The following is a 12,202-nucleotide window of genomic DNA, read 5'->3' as shown; positions in this document are numbered from 1 at the left end:
GTAGCCCTAACAGTGACTGGCGAGAAACACTTTCATGGAAAGGGGTTGCCAGGCTTCCCAAATATATGAATCTCCAGCAATCTCAGGAAATATTTTTCACCCAAACAGGATGATACTTTCAGGTAATGATCAGTACACTAAGGCGACTTGGTTCCCCAAATTTCGTTTTTCTATGTTAAAGCGTTCGTTTCCAGTAACAGTTTGAATTTTTAGGTTTCACTGTTTTCTAATATATTGATAGATGTATTTGGAAGTCTAAATCCAACACGGTTTGTGCTAGCTTCTTGAAACTTGACACAATAAAGTAGTTTCACGTTCTATCTCTATGTTTATTTTCCTCTTGATGTAGCCCTAAGCAGTGACTGGCGAGAAACACTTTCATGGAAAGGGGTTGCCAGGCTTCCCAAAATTACGAATCTCCAGAAATCTCAGCAAATATTTTTTTCACCCAAACAGGATGATACTTTCAGGTAATGATCAGTACACTAAGGCGACTTGGTTCCCCAAATTTCGTTCTTCTATGTTGAAGCGTTCGTTTCCAGTAACAGTTTGAATTTTTAGGTTTCACTCTGTTTTCTCCTATATTGGTAGATGTATTTGGAACTCTAAATCCAACACGGTTTGTGCTAGCTTCTTGAAACTTGACACAATAAAGTAGTTTCACGTTCTATCTCTATGTTTTGTTTCCTCTTGATGTAGCCCTAAGCAGTGACTGGCGAGAAACACTTTCATGGAAAGGGGTTGCCAGGCTTCCCAAAATTACGAATCTCCAGAAATCTCAGCAAATATTTTTTCACCCAAACAGGATGATACTTTCAGGTAATGATCAGTACACTAAGGCGACTTGGTTCCCCAAATTTCGTTCTTCTATGTTGAAGCGTTCGTTTCCAGTAACAGTTTGAATTTTTAGGTTTCACTCTGTTTTCTCCTATATTGATAGATGTATTTGGAACTCTAAATCCAACACGGTTTGTGCTAGCTTCTTGAAACTTGACACAATAAAGTAGTTTCACGTTCTATCTCTATGTTTTGTTTCCTCTTGATGTAGCCCTAAGCAGTGACTGGCGAGAAACACTTTCATGGAAAGGGGTTGCCAGGCTTCCCAAAATTACGAATCTCCAGAAATCTCAGCAAATATTTTTTCACCCAAACAGGATGATACTTTCAGGTAATGATCAGTACACTAAGGCGACTTGGTTCCCCAAATTTCGTTATTCTATGTTGAAGCGTTCGTTTCCAGTAACAGTTTGAATTTTTAGGTTTCACTCTGTTTTCTCCTATATTGATAGATGTATTTGGAACTCTAAATCCAACACGGTTTGTGCTAGCTTCTTGAAACTTGACACAATAAAGTAGTTTCACGTTCTATCTCTATGTTTTGTTTCCTCTTGATGTAGCCCTAAGCAGTGACTGGCAAGAAACACTTTCATGGAAAGGGGTTGCCAGGCTTCCCAAAATTACGAATCTCCAGAAATCTCAGCAAATATTTTTTCACCCAAACTGGATGATACTTTCAGGTAATGATCAGTACACTAAGGCGACTTGGTTCCCCAAATTTCGTTCTTTTATGTTGAAGCGTTCGTTTCCAGTAACAGTTTGAATTTTAGGTTTCACTCTGTTTTCTCCTATATTGATAGATGTATTTGGAACTCTAAATCCAACACGGTTTGTGCTAGCTTCTTGAAACTTGATACAATAAAGTAGTTTCACGTTCTATCTCTATGTTTTGTTTCCTCTTGATGTAGCCCTAACAGTGTCTGGCGAGAAACACTTTCATGGAAAGGGGTTGCCAGGCTTCCCAAATATACGAATCTCCAGAAATCTCAGCAAATATTTTTTCACCCAAACAGGATGATACTTTCAGGTAATGATCAGTACACTAAGGCGACTTGGTTCCCCAAATTTCGTTCTTCTATGTTGAAGCGTTCGTTTCCAGTAACAGTTTGAATTTTAGGTTTCACTCTGTTTTCTCCTATATTGATAGATGTATTTGGAACTCTGAATCCAACAAGGTTTGTGCTAGGTTCTTGAAACTTGACACAATAAAGTAGTTTCACGTTCTCTCTCTATGTTTTGTTTCCTCTTGATGTAGCCCTAACAGTGACTGGCGAGAAACACTTTCATGGAAAGGGGTTGCCAGGCTTCCCAAATATATGAATCTCCAGAAATCTCAGGAAATATTTTTGAACCCAAACAGGATGATACTTTCAGGTAATGATCAGTACACTAAGGCGACTTGGTTCCCCAAATTTCGTTTTTCTATGTTAAAGCGTTCGTTTCCAGTAACAGTTTGAATTTTTAGGTTTCACTCTGTTTTCTCCTATATTGATAGATGTATTTGGAATTCTAAATCCAACACGGTTTGTGCTAGCTTCTTGAAACTTAACACAATAAAGTAGTTTCACGTTCTATCTCTATGTTTTGTTTCCTCTTGATGTAGCCCCAAGCAGTGACTGTCGAGAAACACTTTCATGGAAAGGGGTTGCCAGGCTTCCCAAAATTACGAATCTCCAGAAATCTCAGCAAATATTTTTTCACCCAAACTGGATGACACTTTCAGGTAATGATCAGTACACTAAGGCGACTTGGTTCCCCAAATTTCGTTCTTCTATGTTGAAGCGTTTGTTTCCAGTAACAGTTTGAATTTTTAGGTTTCACTCTGTTTTCTCCTATATTGATAGATGTATTTGGAACTCTAAATCCAACACGTTTTGTGCTAGCTTCTTGAAACTTGACACAATAAAGTAGTTTCACGTTCTATCTCTATGTTTTGTTTCCTCTTTTTGTAGCCCTAAGCAGTGACTGGCGAGAAACACTTTCATGGAAAGGGGATGTCAGGCTTCCCAAAATTACGAATCTCCAGAAATCTCAGCAAATATTTTTTCACCCAAACAGGATGATACTTTCAGGTAATGATCAGTACACTAAGGCGACTTGGTTCCCCAAATTTCGTTCTTCTATGTTGAAGCGTTCGTTTCCAAAAACAGTTTGAATTTTTAGGTTTCACTCTGTTTTCTCCTATATTGATAGATGTATTTGGAAGTCTAAATCCAACACGGTTTATGCTAGCTTCTTGAAACTTGACACAATAAAGTAGTTTCACGTTCTATCTCTATGTTTTGTTTCCTCTTGATGTAGCCCTAAGCAGTGACTGGCGAGAAACACTTTCATGGAAAGGGGTTGCCAGGCTTCCCAAAATTACGAATCTCCAGAAATCACAGCAAATATTTTTTCACCCAAACTGGATGATACTTTCAGGTAATGATTAGTACACTAAGGCGACTTGGTTCCCCAAATGTCGTTCTTCTATGTTGAAGCATTCGTTTCCAGTAACAGTTTGAATTTTTAGGTTTCACTCTGTTTTCTCCTATATTGATAGATGTATTTGGAACTCTAAATCCAACACGGTTTGTGCTAGGTTCTTGAAACTTGACACAATAAAGTAGTTTCACGTTCTATCTCTATGTTTTGTTTCCTCTTGATGTAGCCCTAACAGTGACTGGCGAGAAACACTTTCATGGAAAGGGGTTGCCAGGCTTCCCAAATATATGAATCTCCAGAAATCTCAGGAAATATTTTTTCACCCAAACTGGATGATACTTTCAGGTAATGATCAGTACACTAAGGCGACTTGGTTCCCCAAACTTCGTTTTTCTATGTTAAAGCGTTCGTTTCCAGTAACAGTTTGAATTTTTAGGTTTCACTCTGTTTTCTCCTATATTGATAGATGTATTTGGAAGTCTAAATCCAACACGGTTTGTGCTAGCTTCTTGAAACTTGACACAATAAAGTAGTTTCACGTTCTATCTCTATGTTTTGTTTCCTCTTGATGTAGCCCTAAGCAGTGACTGGCGAGAAACACTTTCATGGAAAGGGGTTGCCAGGCTTCCCAAAATTACGAATCTCCAGAAATCTCAGCAAATATTTTTTCACCCAAACTGGATGACACTTTCAGGTAATGATCAGTACACTAAGGCGACTTGGTTCCCCAAATGTCGTTCTTCTATGTTGAAGCGTTCGTTTCCAGTAACAGTTTGAATTTTTAGGTTTCACTCTGTTTTCTCCTATATTGATAGATGTATTTGGAACTCTAAATCCAACACGGTTTATGCTAGCTTCTTGAAACTTGACACAATAAAGTAGTTTCACGTTCTATCTCTATGTTTTGTTTCCTCTTGATGTAGCCCTAAGCAGTGACTGGCGAGAAACACTTTCATGGAAAGGGGTTGCCAGGCTTCCCAAAATTACGAATCTCCAGAAATCTCAGCAAATATTTTTTCACCCAAACAGGATGATACTTTCAGGTAATGATCAGTACACTAAGGCGACTTGGTTCCCCAATTTTCGTTCTTCTATGTTGAAGCGTTCGTTTCCAGTAACAGTTTGAATTTTTAGGTTTCACTCTGTTTTCTCCTATATTGATAGATGTATTTGGAACTCTAAATCCAACACGGTTTGTGCTAGCTTCTTGAAACTTGACACAATAAAGTAGTTTCACGTTCTATCTCTATGTTTTGTTTCCTCTTGATGTAGCCCTAAGCAGTGACTGGCGAGAAACACTTTCATGGAAAGGGGTTGCCAGGCTTCCCAAAATTACGAATCTCCAGAAATCTCAGCAAATATTTTTTCACCCAAACAGGATGATACTTTCAGGTAATGATCAGTACACTAAGGCGACTTGGTTCCCCAAATTTCGTTATTCTATGTTGAAGCGTTCGTTTCCAGTAACAGTTTGAATTTTTAGGTTTCACTCTGTTTTCTCCTATATTGATAGATGTATTTGGAACTCTAAATCCAACACGGTTTGTGCTAGCTTCTTGAAACTTGACACAATAAAGTAGTTTCACGTTCTATCTCTATGTTTTGTTTCTTCTTGATGTAGCCCTAAGCAGTGACTGGCAAGAAACACTTTCATGGAAAGGGGTTGCCAGGCTTCCCAAAATTACGAATCTCCAGAAATCTCAGGAAATATTTTTTCACCCAAACTGGATGATACTTTCAGGTAATGATCAGTACACTAAGGCGACTTGGTTCCCCAAATTTCGTTCTTTTATGTTGAAGCGTTCGTTTCCAGTAACAGTTTGAATTTTAGGTTTCACTCTGTTTTCTCCTATATTGATAGATGTATTTGGAACTCTAAATCCAACACGGTTTGTGCTAGCTTCTTGAAACTTGATACAATAAAGTAGTTTCACGTTCTATCTCTATGTTTTGTTTCCTCTTGATGTAGCCCTAACAGTGTCTGGCGAGAAACACTTTCATGGAAAGGGGTTGCCAGGCTTCCCAAATATACGAATCTCCAGAAATCTCAGCAAATATTTTTTCACCCAAACAGGATGATACTTTCAGGTAATGATCAGTACACTAAGGCGACTTGGTTCCCCAAATTTCGTTCTTCTATGTTGAAGCGTTCGTTTCCAGTAACAGTTTGAATTTTAGGTTTCACTCTGTTTTCTCCTATATTGATAGATGTATTTGGAACTCTGAATCCAACAAGGTTTGTGCTAGGTTCTTGAAACTTGACACAATAAAGTAGTTTCACGTTCTCTCTCTATGTTTTGTTTCCTCTTGATGTAGCCCTAACAGTGACTGGCGAGAAACACTTTCATGGAAAGGGGTTGCCAGGCTTCCCAAATATATGAATCTCCAGAAATCTCAGGAAATATTTTTTCACCAAACAGGATGATACTTTCAGGTAATGATCAGTACACTAAGGCGACTTGTTCCCCAAATTTCGTTTTTCTATGTTAAAGCGTTCGTTTCCAGTAACAGTTTGAATTTTTAGGTTTCACTCTGTTTTCTCCTATATTGATAGATGTATTTGGAAGTCTAAATCCAACAGGGTTTGTGCTAGCTTCTTGAAACTTGACACAATAAAGTAGTTTCACGTTCTATCTCTCTGTTTTGTTTCCTCTTGATGTAGCCCTAAGCAGTGACTGTCGAGAAACACTTTCATGGAAAGGGGTTGCCAGGCTTCCCAAAATTACGAATCTCCAGAAATCTCAGCAAATATTTTTTCACCCAAACTGGATGACACTTTCAGGTAATGATCAGTACACTAAGGCGACTTGGTTCCCCAAATTTCGTTCTTCTATGTTGAAGCGTTTGTTTCCAGTAACAGTTTGAATTTTTAGGTTTCACTCTGTTTTCTCCTATATTGATAGATGTATTTGGAACTCTAAATCCAACACGTTTTGTGCTAGCTTCTTGAAACTTGACACAATAAAGTAGTTTCACGTTCTATCTCTATGTTTTGTTTCCTCTTTTTGTAGCCCTAAGCAGTGACTGGCGAGAAACACTTTCATGGAAAGGGGATGTCAGGCTTCCCAAAATTACGAATCTCCAGAAATCTCAGCAAATATTTTTTCACCCAAACAGGATGATACTTTCAGGTAATGATCAGTACACTAAGGCGACTTGGTTCCCCAAATTTCGTTCTTCTATGTTGAAGCGTTCGTTTCCAGTAACAGTTTGAATTTTTAGGTTTCACTCTGTTTTCTCCTATATTGATAGATGTATTTGGAAGTCTAAATCCAACACGGTTTATGCTAGCTTCTTGAAACTTGACACAATAAAGTAGTTTCACGTTCTATCTCTATGTTTTGTTTCCTCTTGATGTAGCCCTAAGCAGTGACTGGCGAGAAACACTTTCATGGAAAGGGGTTGCCAGGCTTCCCAAAATTACGAATCTCCAGAAATCACAGCAAATATTTTTTCACCCAAACTGGATGATACTTTCAGGTAATGATCAGTACACTAAGGCGACTTGGTTCCCCAAATGTCGTTCTTCTATGTTGAAGCATTCGTTTCCAGTAACAGTTTGAATTTTTAGGTTTCACTCTGTTTTCTCCTATATTGATAGATGTATTTGGAACTCTAAATCCAACACGGTTTGTGCTAGGTTCTTGAAACTTGACACAATAAAGTAGTTTCACGTTCTATCTCTATGTTTTGTTTCCTCTTGATGTAGCCCTAACAGTGACTGGCGAGAAACACTTTCATGGAAAGGGGTTGCCAGGCTTCCCAAATATATGAATCTCCAGAAATCTCAGGAAATATTTTTTCACCCAAAGAGGATGATACTTTCAGGTAATGATCAGTACAGTAAGGCGACTTGGTTCCCCAAATTTTGTTTTTCTATGTTAAAGCGTTCGTTTCCAGTAACAGTTTGAATTTTTAGGTTTCACTCTGTTTTCTCCTATATTGATAGATGTACTTGGAAGTCTAAATCCAACACGGTTTGTGCTAGCTTCTTGAAACTTGACACAATAAAGTAGTTTCACGTTCTATCTCTATGTTTTGTTTCCTCTTGATGTAGCCCTAAGCAGTGACTGGCGAGAAACACTTTCATGGAAAGGGGTTGCCAGGCTTCCCAAAATTACGAATCTCCAGAAATCTCAGCAAATATTTTTTCACCCAAACTGGATGATACTTTCAGGTAATGATCAGTACACTAAGGCGACTTGGTTCCCCAAATTTCGTTCTTCTATGTTGAAGCGTTCGTTTCCAGTAACAGTTTGAATTTTTAGGTTTCACTCTGTTTTCTCCTATATTGATAGATGTATTTGGAAGTCTAAATCCAACACGGTTTGTGCAAGCTTCTTGAAACTTGACACAATAAAGTAGTTTCACGTTCTATCTCTAGGTTTTGTTTCTTCTTGATGTAGCCCTAAGCAGTGACTGGCGAGAAACACTTTCATGGAAAGGGGTTGCCAGGCTTCCCAAAATTACGAATCTCCAGATCTCAGCAAATATTTTTTCACCCAAACTGGATGATACTTTCAGGTAATGATCAGTACACTAAGGCGACTTGGTTCCCCAAATTTCGTTCTTCTATGTTGAAGCGTTCGTTTCCAAAAACAGTTTGAATTTTTAGGTTTCACTCTGTTTTCTCCTATATTGATAGATGTATTTGGAAGTCTAAATCCAACACGGTTTATGCTAGCTTCTTGAAACTTGACACAATAAAGTAGTTTCACGTTCTATCTCTATGTTTTTTTTCCTCTTGATGTAGCCCTAAGCAGTGACTGGCGAGAAACACTTTCATGGAAAGGGGTTGCCAGGCTTCCCAAAATTACGAATCTCCAGAAATCACAGCAAATATTTTTTCACCCAAACTGGATGATACTTTCAGGTAATGATCAGTACACTAAGGCGACTTGGTTCCCCAAATGTCGTTCTTCTATGTTGAAGCATTCGTTTCCAGTAACAGTTTGAATTTTTAGGTTTCACTCTGTTTCTCCTATATTGATAGATGTATTTGGAACTCTAAATCCAACACGGTTTGTGCTAGGTTCTTGAAACTTGACACAATAAAGTAGTTTCACGTTCTATCTCTATGTTTTGTTTCCTCTTGATGTAGCCCTAAGCAGTGACTGGCGAGAAACACTTTCATGGAAAGGGGTTGCCAGGCTTCCCAAATATATGAATCTCCAGAAATCTCAGGAAATATTTTTTCACCCAAACTGGATGATACTTTCAGGTAATGATCAGTACACTAAGGCGACTTGGTTACCCAAACTTCGTTTTTCTATGTTAAAGCGTTCGTTTCCAGTAACAGTTTGAATTTTTAGGTTTCACTCTGTTTTCTCCTATATTGATAGATGTATTTGGAAGTCTAAATCCAACACGGTTTGTGCTAGCTTCTTGAAACTTGACACAATAAAGTAGTTTCACGTTCTATCTCTATGTTTTGTTTCCTCTTGATGTAGCCCTAAGCAGTGACTGGCGAGAAACACTTTCATGGAAAGGGGTTGCCAGGCTTCCCAAAATTACGAATCTCCAGAAATCTCAGCAAATATTTTTTCACCCAAACTGGATGACACTTTCAGGTAATGATCACTACACTAAGGCGACTTGGTTCCCCAAATGTCGTTCTTCTATGTTGAAGCGTTCGTTTCCAGTAACAGTTTGAATTTTTAGGTTTCACTCTGTTTTCTCCTATATTGATAGATATATTTGGAAGTCTAAATCCAACACGGTTTGTGCTAGCTTCTTGAAACTTGACACAATAAAGTAGTTTCACGTTCTATCTCTATGTTTTTTTTCCTCTTGATGTAGCCCTAACAGTGACTGGCGAGAAACACTTTCATGGAAAGGGGTTGCCAGGCTTCCCAAATATATGAATCTCCAGAAATCTCAGGAAATATTTTTGAACCCAAACAGGATGATACTTTCAGGTAATGATCAGTACACTAAGGCGACTTGGTTCCCCAAATGTCGTTCTTCTATGTTGAAGCATTCGTTTCCAGTAACAGTTTGAATTTTTAGGTTTCACTCTGTTTTCTCCTATATTGATAGATGTATTTGGAACTCTAAATCCAACACGGTTTGTGCTAGGTTCTTGAAACTTGACACAATAAAGTAGTTTCACGTTCTATCTCTATGTTTTGTTTCCTCTTGATGTAGCCCTAACAGTGACTGGCGAGAAACACTTTCATGGAAAGGGGTTGCCAGGCTTCCCAAATATATGAATCTCCAGAAATCTCAGGAAATATTTTTTCACCCAAAGAGGATGATACTTTCAGGTAATGATCAGTACAGTAAGGCGACTTGGTTCCCCAAATTTTGTTTTTCTATGTTAAAGCGTTCGTTTCCAGTAACAGTTTGAATTTTTAGGTTTCACTCTGTTTTCTCCTATATTGATAGATGTACTTGGAAGTCTAAATCCAACACGGTTTGTGCTAGCTTCTTGAAACTTGACACAATAAAGTAGTTTCACGTTCTATCTCTATGTTTTGTTTCCTCTTGATGTAGCCCTAAGCAGTGACTGGCGAGAAACACTTTCATGGAAAGGGGTTGCCAGGCTTCCCAAAATTACGAATCTCCAGAAATCTCAGCAAATATTTTTTCACCCAAACTGGATGATACTTTCAGGTAATGATCAGTACACTAAGGCGACTTGGTCCCCAAATTTCGTTCTTCTATGTTGAAGCGTTCGTTTCCAGTAACAGTTTGAATTTTTAGGTTTCACTCTGTTTTCTCCTATATTGATAGATGTATTTGGAAGTCTAAATCCAACACGGTTTGTGCAAGCTTCTTGAAACTTGACACAATAAAGTAGTTTCACGTTCTATCTCTAGGTTTTGTTTCTTCTTGATGTAGCCCTAAGCAGTGACTGGCGAGAAACACTTTCATGGAAAGGGGTTGCCAGGCTTCCCAAAATTACGAATCTCCAGATCTCAGCAAATATTTTTTCACCCAAACTGGATGATACTTTCAGGTAATGATCAGTACACTAAGGCGACTTGGTTCCCCAAATTTCGTTCTTCTATGTTGAAGCGTTCGTTTCCAAAAACAGTTTGAATTTTTAGGTTTCACTCTGTTTTCTCCTATATTGATAGATGTATTTGGAAGTCTAAATCCAACACGGTTTATGCTAGCTTCTTGAAACTTGACACAATAAAGTAGTTTCACGTTCTATCTCTATGTTTTGTTTCCTCTTGATGTAGCCCTAAGCAGTGACTGGCGAGAAACACTTTCATGGAAAGGGGTTGCCAGGCTTCCCAAAATTACGAATCTCCAGAAATCACAGCAAATATTTTTTCACCCAAACTGGATGATACTTTCAGGTAATGATCAGTACACTAAGGCGACTTGGTTCCCCAAATGTCGTTCTTCTATGTTGAAGCATTCGTTTCCAGTAACAGTTTGAATTTTTAGGTTTCACTCTGTTTCTCCTATATTGATAGATGTATTTGGAACTCTAAATCCAACACGGTTTGTGCTAGGTTCTTGAAACTTGACACAATAAAGTAGTTTCACGTTCTATCTCTATGTTTTGTTTCCTCTTGATGTAGCCCTAAGCAGTGACTGGCGAGAAACACTTTCATGGAAAGGGGTTGCCAGGCTTCCCAAATATATGAATCTCCAGAAATCTCAGGAAATATTTTTTCACCCAAACTGGATGATACTTTCAGGTAATGATCAGTACACTAAGGCGACTTGGTTACCCAAACTTCGTTTTTCTATGTTAAAGCGTTCGTTTCCAGTAACAGTTTGAATTTTTAGGTTTCACTCTGTTTTCTCCTATATTGATAGATGTATTTGGAAGTCTAAATCCAACACGGTTTGTGCTAGCTTCTTGAAACTTGACACAATAAAGTAGTTTCACGTTCTATCTCTATGTTTTGTTTCCTCTTGATGTAGCCCTAAGCAGTGACTGGCGAGAAACACTTTCATGGAAAGGGGTTGCCAGGCTTCCCAAAATTACGAATCTCCAGAAATCTCAGCAAATATTTTTTCACCCAAACTGGATGACACTTTCAGGTAATGATCACTACACTAAGGCGACTTGGTTCCCCAAATGTCGTTCTTCTATGTTGAAGCGTTCGTTTCCAGTAACAGTTTGAATTTTTAGGTTTCACTCTGTTTTCTCCTATATTGATAGATATATTTGGAAGTCTAAATCCAACACGGTTTGTGCTAGCTTCTTGAAACTTGACACAATAAAGTAGTTTCACGTTCTATCTCTATGTTTTTTTTCCTCTTGATGTAGCCCTAACAGTGACTGGCGAGAAACACTTTCATGGAAAGGGGTTGCCAGGCTTCCCAAATATATGAATCTCCAGAAATCTCAGGAAATATTTTTGAACCCAAACAGGATGATACTTTCAGGTAATGATCAGTACACTAAGGCGACTTGGTTCCCCAAATTTCGTTTTTCTATGTTAAAGCGTTCGTTTCCAGTAACAGTTTGAATTTTTAGGTTTCACTCTGTTTTCTCCTATATTGATAGATGTATTTGGAATTCTAAATCCAACACGGTTTGTGCTAGCTTCTTGAAACTTAACACAATAAAGTAGTTTCACGTTCTATCTCTATGTTTTGTTTCCTCTTGATGTAGCCCCAAGCAGTGACTGTCGAGAAACACTTTCATGGAAAGGGGTTGCCAGGCTTCCCAAAATTACGAATCTCCAGAAATCTCAGCAAATATTTTTTCACCCAAACTGGATGACACTTTCAGGTAATGATCAGTACACTAAGGCGACTTGGTTCCCCAAATTTCGTTCTTCTATGTTGAAGCGTTTGTTTCCAGTAACAGTTTGAATTTTTAGGTTTCACTCTGTTTTCTCCTATATTGATAGATGTATTTGGAACTCTAAATCCAACACGTTTTGTGCTAGCTTCTTGAAACTTGACACAATAAAGTAGTTTCACGTTCTATCTCTATGTTTTGTTTCCTCTTTTTGTAGCCCTAAGC

Source organism: Spermophilus citellus (assembly GCF_964194105.1).
Source record: "Spermophilus citellus genome assembly, chromosome: 7".
NCBI lineage: Eukaryota > Metazoa > Chordata > Mammalia > Rodentia > Sciuridae > Spermophilus > Spermophilus citellus.
This window is presented reverse-complemented; position numbering follows the sequence as displayed.